General features: G+C 40.3%; 1 pseudogene; it reads left to right on the top strand.

The window, feature by feature from the left end:
• LOC109445392 (small ribosomal subunit protein uS15m pseudogene) overlaps positions 1 to 11,442 on the top strand; it is a 153,159-nt pseudogene extending 141,717 nt beyond the window's left edge.
• The last annotated feature ends 1,891 nt before the right edge of the window (positions 11,443 to 13,333 follow it).

The raw sequence follows: 13,333 nt of genomic DNA, 5'->3' as shown, positions 1-13,333 counted from the left end.
TTATTTTTTTATGATTTTTTTTTTTTTTACAAAGTCAATATATCAATACATGAAAGCAGGCAGGCTGGCAGCCTAAAATAATAAGCACTGCAAAAATCTTCTTTGTGTGAAGGGGAAAATGTGTTCTTGTGCATACCCTCCACCTCTAAATACTCAGCTGCTCCATATAGGCTGTAAAAATCCCCCTTCTTTTGTTCATACTGTTCATTAACTGAGGGCATAACTGTTTCTGATTCTGCTCCCATAAACAACCAGCACTTCACACTGGCAGTTTGATGTGCACAGATTATAGATTGGGACTTTTGCAACTCAACATGTAGCCACCACTGGGTTCTCTTTTCTTTAAAGAAACTACAATCAGCTACTCATGGTTATCCAAGTTCTTCTTGATGGTCTTAACACACTTAGCTTAATTAAGTCCTTTGTTGATATTAATAAGGTTTTGGCTTACCTGGGCTTAGCAAAAGGAAAAGTGTGCGTTCAAGTTCTTTTCTTGCAAACAAGAGAAATACAAGGAAATGAGTTCAAACTCACCAAGAAGGGGGCTTTATTGTGAGACTTGGAGAGTCTCGAAGGCCTGGAGGACATTGAAGTAGAAAGACCTACACGTCCTCAGGGCACGGAAGAGCCTGGGGATTATAAAACTAGGAAGACTCATTCAGCAAAGACATCTTCTACCTTCTCTCTCCACAAACCAGCTTTAACTTCTCAGGACCTAGAGTTTCAGCCAAGAGACAGAACCTCCTCTCAGCCTCAATCCTAAATGTCTAGGAGACGGGCAAGTTTAGAGCTAATATCTAGCCCTGGTTCGTGTGGCCAGAATAAACCACGATGGCTGGAGGAGCAGGTTTTAGGATGGAAGTCATTCCTGGGAAAATGGGAAGTCAGTCTCACTGGCTAATCAAACATCTCCCAAAAATTCCACCAAACAAAATCATCTTTAAGACACACACACACACACATATACTTTGTGATCCCATAGAAGGTGTGCAGTAGCAAGTTGGGTAACTGGGGTGACAAATGAGGAATGCTTTCAGCCAGTGTTTTGTATCACTCTGAAAGGAATGGCTACTTTTTCCCTCTTGACATAGGGATAATAATAGGGATTTTGGACAGCTTTCCAGTTCCTCTTGAACCTTATTTTAATAATGTAAATGGATTTGCCATTTACTTTGAAATATTATGATTTTCCACGGTCAAACAAATCCATATTTTAATAGAAGTACCAAATCCATTTTAAAGCCTAACAGATATGACTTATGAAAGTATGTTGTTGGATTTTTATTTCCTTTAAATTTCAAAGAACTGAAGCATGATGAGTATATCTCAGTTTGTAAATGTAATAAAGATAATATTTTGAAGTTATTTTCCCTCAGCAGTTCATTTCTTTCTTATATCCTTTTCTCTCTAAGTAGTTAGGCAGTGCTAATCTCATTGCCTCAGGGAAAGGATAAGCCCTGATGGAAAGCTCAATCAATGAAGTTTTTCTGGCTTGGGTTTCCAAAATCATAGGCCCTGTACTGAGGGGCGAGAGGACAGATGGAAACCATCTTCAGCACAGACAGAAAAACTCCATGGTTGAGAACAGGGGAGGGGTGGGGGAGGTTGTTGAGTAGATGAGGGTTTCTCTCAGAGTTAGAAAATTCTTTGGCTGGGTGAAAGAGAGAAATCTAGGGACAACTTAAATATTTAGAAAACAGCAAGTCCTCAAGACTGTGGCCTTCCACCCCTTTTCCTGGTCAGAGTCCCCAGTAGGCAGCAACTCTTAAGATAGATTTGAAGGACCAAGGGATGAGTACCTGATCTCTGCTTCCCCTGTGAATAGAACTGCCTAGCATTGTAGCACAACATACACAGCAATCTGCAGAGACCTAGGAGGAGTCACATGCATCTAGGTAGGCAAAACTTTGGTCATCCTGGCCTTAGAGAGCCCACCATAGCACAGAAGCAGCAAAACAGTACTCCAAAATAGTGCGTAAGTAAGTAAAGCAAGTCACAGGAGTCACCTCTCAATGGTCATTTCCATGGATTCGCTTATGAGACCGAAGAATGATGAATATTTTGGTGGATGACTGTGCAGAAAGATGACTTGAAGACCAGATGTTCTCCAGATGTCTTTTGATAATACATAACCCCCTAGGATTTAGATACAATCTTGAAGAAGATTGGAGACAGATAATTCTAAATTAAATGAGGTCAAGTTTCAGCCACTCCACTGAATGGGGGCTCAAAATAGGATTAAGTTGGTTTATAGGAAGTAAAGCACTATTCTAGGCACAATTTAATTTTTGAACTGAGATATACATTTACTAAATAAATATATAGAAAACACAAGAAGCAATTTCAGCAAACCTCCTAGGAGGTCATTCAATGCCACTCAGGATTATGGTAGATATTCTTATTTCCCAACCAATGTCCTCTTTCTGTTCCTCTCCTTTGTGGAACTCCTCTGGCCCACTGATGTTGGGCATGGATAATGGATTGTTGGTAGACATGATGCAAGTAGAGGCAGAGACACTTAAAAATATTCTTGCTTAGTCTGGCTTGTTCACTTGTGTTTTTGCCCTTCATCATGAAAAGAGCATGCCCCAGAATGTAATTGTCCCAGAATGAGAAGATGCATGGAACAGACCAGAATCCTATCCCAAAGCAGAGTCATCCCTACTGACCCCCAACCCATAAATGAGAATATTTGTTGTAGTAAGCCACTGAGATCTTTGGATTGTTTGTTACGTAACTCATTACAGTAATAGCTGGCTAATACACATCAAAAACTATAGCGCTAGGATATCAGCAGCTGCTCTGACGATGCAACCAAATCTTAAGTGCTTATGTGCTCAGGAATAGGTGTCCATTGATTCCTTCCCTGACATTGTGCTATTGTGGCTACTAGAATGGGTATCAATTATTTACTCTATCCAGAGTTTCTCCCCCTTCTTCAGGGAAACCTACCCTCTTTCTGTTGAAGGTCTTTTCTGTCTCTCCCATGCAAATCCATGACGTTCTACTGAAGACTGACAACCATAGCACCCAGCCCTCCTCGCCACACTGATTTGTCCAGAGATAGTTATGTGACCTAAGCTGGACCAATCAGAGCCTTTCCCCAGGATGTTTTAGTGTTGAAGGTGCAGGTGGCCATGTCCCTTTCCATGCATTGACAATACCAGTTGACAATAAGAGAGAATGAAGCAAACACTCAGAGGGAAACAAGTGTACAAGACAAAGACAGTAATTTCTGGTTGGGTTCAATCCTTCTTCTTGTCCTTCCAACCATATACTTGATCTTCCTGCCTGCGTTAGCCAACAGATTCCCCTTTTTGCCTATGCAAGTTCAAGTGGGGTTTTTGTCCCTTAAAATGAAGAATGCTGACAAATAATTTTCTGCTTTTGCTTCTACTGCTGCCTCCATTGTTAACTGACTCTCTTCTCTTCCTCTTCCCATCACAGCTTCCACACTCTTTGTTACCTCTGTTTCTATGCTCCCCTCCTCTTGCTGTGTGGCTGTATATGTCTTATACCCCAACATCCTCAGAGAAGCCAGCCGTGAACCAAAGTAGGTACAGGCCACCTTTGACCATCTTTGAACCTGACTGCTGACCTTTGACCATCTTTGAACCTGAACCCCATCACTACTCCAGTCAGGTGAGGCCTGGATGGTGGGGGGTACATGATGCAAAGCATGATGTCCTATGCAGAAAGGGAGTGAGGGCATGGCAGACATTCTGAGGCTAACCAGAAAGGAACAATATAACCAGGCAGTACCTTTCTTGGCCTGTCCTCTTGTTGCTGCTCTTGTTGATCCATATTATTGCTCCCTTTGTATTGTACAGACAATGGAAGATTAACTGAAAATGAAAGCAGGAACTGGTTTCTATTTAGAAAATAATATGGAAGGGGGGACTTTTTGGAAAATAATTGGTTGCAGATTCTAACAATGCAACTAAGAAGAGAAGCTTCTTTTTAGTTTCCAACTCTTGCATCTTCTAAGATCTTTCTGGTACCATTTACTTCTCTGATTTAATTGAATTCTCTATCTGATGGTTCTCACTTCTAATATTGTTTCCCAGATAAAAGGCTGGAGATCAGATCATTCATTCATTTATTCAACAAACATTGACTAATTAATTAACTTAGTATTGAAGCACAGTTCACTTTGGTTTTTCAACTATTTCCAAATTTGTTAGTGATTATTTAACTAATCATTATTTTTTTTCTCTAATTTTTTATATTTAAAAAAGCCAAACTCACAGAAAACTTGCAAGAATGATGAAAGAACACCTAAGTTCACCCTTCTTTGGGTTCACCAGTGAACTTTTATTGATTGGAGTATTAGTTATACTGTATTAGACTGGGGTCATAAAAATGAAAAAAATGAAAAATAAAAGAAAATATCCCAAAGGAGCTTAAAGTCCAAACAACAAAAGCAGAAGAGCAGGTCTGATAGCAAACTGCATCAAGAATCTCTGACTCAGTTGGTCTATGGTGGAGCCCAGGGAACTGAACTGATAATGAACTCAGCAAGTGACTCTGCTATGAAGCTAGGTCTGAGGCCACTAGCAGAAGAGAGAGAGAACAAAGAAAGAAGAACAATATGGTAAGATGAATTAAAGATGTGAAAATGTTCTGTGAAAACAGAGGATGTAGCAAGATTAGAAGATTCAAATGGGGCTAATTAGTGTGCCTAATCGAAATTTCTCATATGGAGTTTGGGTATGAAGGTATGATAGCTGTCCTTGAACTCTCCATTTATCTACTCTCGTAACCTCCTCCTATGGTAAGTGGAGTACTGGGTGTGTACTGGGTACCTAAATTCTTACAGCTCTTGGCATTTTCTGGATAATTAATCAAGCGCTTTCTGATTTGTAGAAAGGGGTTAAAATGTTTCCCTATTCATTTCACCCGGTTGCGGTATGCATCAAAGACAAGAAAGCTTGTGAACATCCTTTGTTGTCTGGCAAGTGATTTATACACATAGAATAATTATTATCACCCTCAGTCAGTGGATCCATTTTCACATTCACACCATCCACATATGTCTGGGTGCTACTCCCTCAGCAGCTTTGTCACAGAATGTGTGAAAAAGCACAGAATACATGCAAAGTTTTTATTAACCTCACTTTAAATGGAGCTGGCAACTAATAGTCATGCAATAAACTTTTATTGACTAATTGATAGGCTCTTTCCAATTACATTAATCTCCCCTAGAGATGAAATGGAGTTGTTTGACATATTTCTGGTCATAGACCATTTCCCCCACTCAATATAGGATCTCACAGTAACAAAGACATATTGATTCTTTCTCAAAGAAGATATAAAACTGCCCTCAGTGACACAACTTGAGGTGAATTACCTGAAATTTCCTTATTTCATATGTAGATGGTTGGAACTCCTTGTAAACCATTGATTTGTGGATAGCATCATTTCCATTGCTTTGTTTCCTAGTTCTTCAAGTCCCTCAATGTGGATGGAATAATTAGATTTGGACCCATTTTCTTGAGCTGGGCAAGCTCTTCCTGGTGACAGTTACTTCCACTGTATCTTGCCCCACAGCGTCGTAGTGTAAACCTGTCTTCAAAAAGCCTGCCTGGGATCTCTAACTGGTTTACTTGCTTTTCTTTGTTTCTTGTTAAGTATCCTCAGAAGGGGGACACACATTGGAAGCCTGCTGTGTATAATTAAGAGATAATTGTAGTCGTCTGAGCATTTTGTGTTGCTACACCATTAGCTGATTTGCAAGGGATGCCTAAATGTGGTTAAGATGACGATTCTGAAAATGAATAAAGAATACATTTTGAAGGATGAAATGTGTGATAATTTGAAAGAGGACTTTACCTTGTTTTGCTAAGGGACACTACATGTTAGCCTGATATTTTTAAATTAAGCTTGAAGTTTTTAAATTAAGCTGACTTGCTTTGGTTTCCAGGACAATCATCACATATTTTGTCCTACTGTGTACAGGCTTGAAGGTCCTTTTTATACCATAACTTTCCTTCTTCGGAGATGTGTAATGCAGTCTTTGGACAAGTGAATATGATTAAATGCAGTCTAGGACAGTGAATAATAATTCCCAATGAATTTTGGAGCAAGCCTATTCAATTTCACTAACTTTAGCTAGATGAAGAAATTGTCTGGTATTATCCTGGATGTGACTTTTTACTATTCTACTATATGATGAATGCTAGTGAGTTATTTATGGGAAAAAATTAATAAGACAATATACTGAAAACATTATTCATCTCACTGAATAGTGGATGGATAGGTCAAAGAATAAAAGCCAAAATTTGGGGAGTTGCATAGTGTTAAATAATGCACATAATTCTTTTTCCATTATTGTATTCTCCATTGAATTCTCTGCCATTTATCTTTGGATTGAGCTGTTCCCAATAATGTTTATAAAGGTCTCTAGCCAGTTCTAAATGGTAAGACTGAGCTATGTGTGCAAATATATAACCTCAGTGCGCATTGGGTGAAATTGTGATAGAACCATGCAGAAATGTTGCTATCACTTCACTTAAGCTCTTGACATGAGTAGAAGAATGTGAAAAATTGACAAGATACCTGAGAAGAAATTCAATTTGCATTGAGTACAATTGTATAAACTTATCATCACCTAACAGTGCTCGTCTGAGTAAGACATTATATTTTTTTGACTTAATTTAGAGATGACTAAAAGAGAGCTAATGGTACTTGCTTTTTTAAAAGAAAGGGGGCAGAACTTGATTAGCTCTTTTGCAATAATTATATCCCTTCACTATGGGAATAGCTACCATAAATAGCATAATCTTAGAATTGTCATTATTAACAAATATTTATCAAGTCCTCCTTCAGTGCATGCATAGGTTATAACGATTTACAGGGTTGCTTAGAAACAGTCAGTGTTCCCAATAGTTTATAATCTAAAGACAGAGACCATTGAGAAGAACATAAAAGATACTATTTTCTTGAAGCTTAGAATGGCGTGATCTATTATTCTGTATTTTTTTTTTTTTTTTTTATCTCTCACTGTCCTACTGGAGTTTTCTATCTTAAATGGGTTCTCGCAAAAGTCAGTCCTTGAGATAAGAATTTGGGAGCAAGTAGTTTATTGGGAGGCGATCACAGGAAGCACGCGTGTGAGTGTGGGGAAATGAGACAGGAAAGGGCGGAAATCAGTAAAGGGTGTGTTCATTAGCATCTTACTGCTGCGAGGAATAAGGCTCAATCCTGCTGGGGACCCACTGAGCGCCTGCAGAGAACACACATCAGAATTGTCCCTTCTCCCAAAGAGGAGATGTGGATATTTATCCTCCAACTCCTGTCCCTAAGTGGCATTAGGGGAATTAAATCTCAGGCTCTGTGGGCATCCTCCTGACAAGAGCCCAGCACAATCCCACAGAGCAGGGAGATGGAGGAGGGAGGAGACTGTTTTGTCTCCTCTACTGACATGGGCAGGTGACCCCTGGGGGCGGGGGGGGGGGGGGGGGCAAGGAGAGATAACTGGGGTATTTATAGCATCTGCTACACCCTCTTTTTCCCTTTGGGTGAAAGTTAGCCCTGACCCAAAGCCATCATCAGGATATCTAGGATTCAAAACATTTTTACCACTATTTTAAGGCACCATATACTTTGCGTGTACTAAATATTACATAGTGTTTAATTTAGTCTCGAATAACCTATCCTGATTTTGAATAGCATAGAAATTAGCACACATATCTGGATCATTTTTTATCACAAGTGTCATATACTGGTATTTTTTCTTGTCATTTTTTTTTCTTATAGGGCAATGAGTACCTAAGAAAAGAAATTATCCATCTTTTACAAGAAGACAATTATCTCCAAAGAATCAAAGTAAAACTGTGCTAACCAAAATAGTAGATACTTCAATGTCACCAAGCAATTGCATATTATCTTTCTGAGATTATATGCATGCCAAACAGGTTCAATCAAATTCAATTTCAAAAGACTGAGTTCAATAATATCTATTTTTAGAGATTATCTTCATGACAGGGAACAGCCAATTTGAGGGTTTCCTCCAATTTCTTGAAAGGTTGTGTGGGTGACCTAAAGAAATAGTTAGTGCATTTTAAATGGGCAGAGGCAAGTCAGGAGGGGGGTAAAACCACCCAACCCGGGGCATCATCATGCCCTTCTGGGAATAAGGCAAAAGTGCAGAAAGGAAACTAATACAAGCAAACAAATATGGTAGTCTTTTATAGGCACTTGAAATGAAAGACTGTCAGAGTCAGGGCATGTGAAAGCAGCAAAAGGGAAAATGCGCAAATCAGGACATACTGTTTTATCACTTAGGATTCTGGCAAGTAAGACAAGCCACACTGAAACTGAGTAATTTGAGGAGAGTTTAAAAAATGGATTACTTATAAAAGTGTGGGCAGTTTGGGGAAATCACAATAGACAGTGTAATATTTAGGGCTAGTAATAGGAAGGAGGATGCTCAGATCCTGATAGGACAGAGAGGAAGGGAAGTTACCAGAAATCAGAAAGAGAGAGAAAGAGAACTGTGAAGATAGGGCCACCTGGCAGGAGCTGTGTCAGTGTGTCAGCACTGGTGACCCCACAGAGAGGATGCCAGGGCAATAAATATCCCACCCTCACCTGTCAGTCCTCACCATTGGACAACCCCAACCAGAAGCCAGAGGGCAGGGACCAGGTGGATGTCACCCATCCAGGTCAGCCACCAGGAGCAGAGGAGAGTGGATGTGGAGAGCAAAAGGAGACATTCAATGCCACCGTTATATGAGAGGACCTTGCTGAATTCATTTGCAAGCTAGCTGAGAGAGACCTCTACCCTCTGGGAATTCCTGCTCTTTTTGAATTGTCCTGACATCGACTGGAGACAAAGCAAGTAGAAGTTCACCAAGTAAGGTTTCCCCTAATGTCGGGTGTAAGAGAAAGGATACTCGGTCACTACAATAGCAGAGTCTAAAATGTCAGGATCCCATTTATAATCCTAAAGAGAATGTGTAGCTCCCTGAGTTCCATTAATTTGTGACCGACTCAGAGAGAAGAGTCCCAATAGTCATAAATTAGCAGCATCCCCCCTGCATACCTGGACATTTGTAGAATTTGACCTTGTGCTTCAGAAGCTTTAGGAGTCCCCTTGCTGCTCCCAAGCATAATTACATTAGGCTGGCGGCAACTGCTTATTATACACTGGGGAGCATGAATGATGTTCTATAACATGTCTCTGTCTCAAGTTAAACACTTTTTTTTTCAATGCATATAAGTAAAAGACCCAGAGTTCTCCCATTTCTAGGACGTTGTACTCATGGCTACCTCAGCATCCAGTCGTGGAAGGATGAACAATAGACGACTCAGATGGTTTCTCCTCATCGCTGACGGTTTGCAGCATCTTTTCTCACAGTGGCTTAAGGAAATCCTGTATATATGTGCTTTGGGAGACAGCAGGTAATGCTAAGCCTCAGAGAGCCAGTGAAACTTGGACTGTGACGGCAATTTCCCTGGCTTGAGAGGGACTCTCTGCTAGATAAGAAATTGAGCGCTCCTTTTTCCTCTGCCATATGGTGCTGCAGTATAATTTAAATTCAAAAAGCCAAATTTCATAGCCTGAGAATCACAGTTGGTAGACACTCCTAATCACTTTACTGATATAAGTAGGTGCAGAGAAGCATAATAATTTAAGCAAAAACCATGCTTTCAGATACTGATAGGAAAACCTCCAAACCCAATGTTTTTTATCTTCTAATCCAGAAAAAAGATGCCAAGGGAACAGGCGAGGCAAATTGATACAATTAGCAAAGTTACTTTAAAAAAAAAAAGCTGTGCTGCTGACCAACTGTTTGGAACCCTTCAAAATGAGGCCTATTATGGCAGGATTCTTAGAACAATGGAAAGAAATCCATTAAGCTCTAATTCCCACAGATACTGTGAATGTTAATAAGTCATAACTGAAAAAGAGGAGGTGGGTATGCAGCCAAGCTATTGGACAGAGGAGCTTTTACTGAATAGCAAAATAATCCTAAGAAGCATTTGCTAAGGATAAATAAATATACCTAGAATAGGTAGGGCAGAGAATTCCAGCTTATGAGTCTTAGCAGAGATTTGCAAGCCAACATATTTTTAAAATTTTAATCAAATCCAAGAAGGCAAGTTTTAAGAAACACAGCAGTCCCCTGTCCTTTAGGCTGAAAGGAAATGGAGCATGATGAGGCGTAGTTTGGCCCTTAGGACATCTAAGAAAGAACTCAGTTCCCATTCTGAGCAACTGTAAGAAGAAAGGAGAACCTGAGAGGACAAAGAAATAAAGATGACCTTAGATATTCTTTGGGAGAATCCTCCTTTCTGTATAAATCAAGATTCTTTCAGTTGGGGGGAAAAAAAAGAATAAGAGGAAAGAAGAGAAGGAAGGAAGGAAAGAAGGAAGGAAGAAAAGTTATTAGCTTAAATAGTAGGGATGTTTTGTCATCAGGTGCAGCTTGATCCAGAGGTTCAAAGATATCTTAGTAACAAGATTGACCTATTTTCATCTTTCAATTCTGCTCCTTTGGGACAGGTTGTATGCGCAGTCAGGCTTCCCTTTTGTGGAGATACAGCAGAGAAAGCTCAATGCCCTCCCATAGCTGTTTTCCCCTTATTCCTTTGTAACGAAACCTCAGACTTACGGTTGTGTATATAATGTAGATAAAGACTACATTTCCAGGGTCAGAAGTCACCATACTGAGGGCAGCATGGAGAATGCCAGGTCCCATTCAGACCCAGGCAATGACTCCAGTCCTTGGGTTACTGGGTGACGGGTGTATCTGGCTTCCCTCTGACCATGGGTGTCTTTGTTCACCTCCTCGTGGTCTTACCCTTCTGGCCCCACCCGCAGACATGCCATCCAGAAACCCACTGGGCCCAGCCAAAAAGATGATCCATCCCCTTCCACGCTGCTCACAGATTACCATAACACCCTGGAATTGAGAAGGCTGATGATATTGCAAAAGGACCCTTGTCTTTGAAAATGGCCAACCAGACGGAGAAGCTAAAAATCAAGCAAGAGCAGTTAACAAACAAGGTCATGGAAAATGCTGAGGATATCAGCTCCCTGGAGGCTTGAATTGTTGCATTAACTGTTAAGATCCAGAATTATGAAGAACACATGTAGAAACATTGAAAAGACAAAGCCCACAAGTGTTGTCTGCTGACGAGCATTGACCAGCGGGAAAAGATGCTCCAGTAAACCTCCATAAGACCAACTATAACACCTTTGAAAGAAGTGCAAGGAGCTGGGGATTGAGTACACCTTTCCCACTCTGTACTACTGAAGAGCCCACTGGTTCTAGGTGACAAAGAAGGCTCTGTGCATTCGCGTTTTCCAGGAGGCTCAAATGCTGAAGAAGTAAAAAGGGTCTTAAAAGCCACGGCAGCTTCTGCCCAGAAACAAGGACAAACACAAAGAACCCTTCCAAAGCCAGGCCAGAGGCAATCAAGGCAAACCAATAAATTTTGTTAAAGTTAAAAAAAAAAAAAAACACTACATTTCCATGTCTCTGTTGCAGTTAGGCATAGCAGTGTGACTAAGTTCTGGCCAATGGGGTGCAAGTAGAAGAGTCATGAACAATTTCCAGAAAGTGTGCTTGAAGGATCCCTCTTTATCCCTTCCTCCTCCTTACGGCCTGGAAGCTCAAGCAGCCGTCTGGAATCATGAAGCAGAGCCATGTTGTCAAGGAACAAAGAGGACAAGAGAAACAAACAACAACAAAAAAACTCTCTGGTGATCTTAGTGCCACCACACAGCCCTGAGTTGCTTACCTCCAGACTTCCATTTACGTGAGGAAAAAAATACCTTTCTATCTCGTTTAAATTACTATAAATTTAAGTTTTCTGTCTCATAACCTAATATTAATTAACATACACAGCAGAATGCTTACCACAGTTCCAGGCTGCTATCCTATGAGATAAAGCCCAGTAGCATACTATGCCTGCTTCTTCCTCAGTAGCCCTAGAAAGAGTTTCATTTCACCATCTCAGTGGATCTGATTGGGTCATGGGCCAATCCCTGAACCAATGACTATGGCCTGGGGCTCTGACGGTTATAACAGATGTGCCCACTGCTGGAGCTGAAAGTGGAATTTTCTCCATCTGAATTGCACAGAGGGGAAAGAACAAATGGTCACTATGCTCCCCAAACCAGATTTCTTTCCCCTTTATGATTTTTATCAAAAATCGAATCATTCTTCTAGGCTCATAACATAATTCCTTCCTTCTTGATATGGTCTTTTGTGCTTGATTTGGTCTCTTCTCCAACATCTCTCAGTAAATAAAAACAAAGAAACAGATATAAGAGACACATTACTATTCGGTAGTGTAATGTTTGGAGGGTGAGAGTAAATAGTATGTATGTGCCCATAATTTTCTGAGAAAAATATTTTAACAACTGTTATAACCACAAAGTTTAAAAGTACACAAATCAACAAAATATCTGATCAGTATTCTCCAAAATTGTCAAGGTTATGAAGGACAAGAAGACCGAGCAACTGTCACAGATTAGAGCAGACTAAGGAGACAGGGCAAGTGTAGAGGACAGATTTTACAGCAGCCATGATGATCCCCAACCCCTGATGGTCACACCCTTGTATTATCCCCTCTCCTTGACTTGTTTTTAACCAATAGATTATGGCAAAGGTGATGGGATGTCATTCTGTGATTATGTTACATTATATATACATTATATAGCTGGCAGACTCGCTCAAGAGATTTCTCTTCCTACCTACCTTTGAAGAAGTTAGTGGCCATTTTGAGACATACATTGGGCAAGGCACTGAAGGCAGCCTCTAGAGGCTGAGCATAGCCTCCAGGCAAAAGCCAGCAAGAAGCCAGGGCCTTCAGTCCTATACCAGTATATCTCATTTTATTGTGCTTCACAAATGTTGCATTTTTTTTTTTTTAAAACAAATTGAAGAACCTCCGCCAGCAAAAAAGATTACAACATGTTTTATTGCAGTGGTCTGGAATTTCACATGCAATATCTCTGAGGTAATCCCGTAGTCTCAAAGGAGTGAATTCTGTCAACACCTGAGAGAGCTTGGAAGCAATTCTCCTTCCTAGCCTCAAAATGAGAACAGCCCTGCTGACACGTTGATTACAACCTTGTGAGACCCTAGCAGAGTATCCAATGAAGCTGTGCCCAAACTCCCAACCCACAGCAATTATGAGATCATTAATGTGTTGTCTAAAGCTGCTAAGTTTGTGACTATTTATTATGCAGTAATAGTTAACTCTCTTAATCAACTCAAGCTGCTATAACAAAATACCATAAACTGTTTAGCTTAACAACAGAAACTTATTTCTCACAGATCGTGGTGCCAGCATGATTGGGTTATGGCTGGAGCCC

This window comes from Rhinolophus sinicus, chromosome 5 (genome assembly GCF_057876585.1).
Source record: "Rhinolophus sinicus isolate RSI-liver-muscle chromosome 5, RSI-T2T, whole genome shotgun sequence".
Taxonomy (NCBI): domain Eukaryota; kingdom Metazoa; phylum Chordata; class Mammalia; order Chiroptera; family Rhinolophidae; genus Rhinolophus; species Rhinolophus sinicus.
The sequence above is the reverse complement of the archived record's forward strand: the minus strand, read 5'-3'. Positions and strand labels throughout refer to the sequence as shown.